Here is a 337-nt window from a genome sequence, read left to right on the forward strand (position 1 = left end):
CTTTTTATACGCCCACATATGTGTAAAAGATAGTTTGCCAGGCAAGAATGGGGAATCCCCTTGCGAACATATTGAAAGGTCTAATACTACTCAGGGGTAATCTCTATTCCATTTCATTCCATGGGGAAAGTGCGAACATATTGAAAGGAGAAGAAAGGAAAGGAAAAGGTTTTAAAGTTATAGGATGAAAATGATAGTCTCTCATGCTCCAAAAACTTATTTTGGTTCAGGAGGTATACAAAAATCATTGGGTTCTCTTCCTGGCTTTCAATGGGCAAATTACCCTGGAAAAAAACATCTTCCCAGTCATAATTACACTGGTCCAGGTACTAGGTTA

Source organism: Lottia gigantea (genome assembly GCF_000327385.1).
Source record: "Lottia gigantea unplaced genomic scaffold LOTGIsca_167, whole genome shotgun sequence".
NCBI classification, from domain to species: Eukaryota; Metazoa; Mollusca; class Gastropoda; family Lottiidae; genus Lottia; species Lottia gigantea.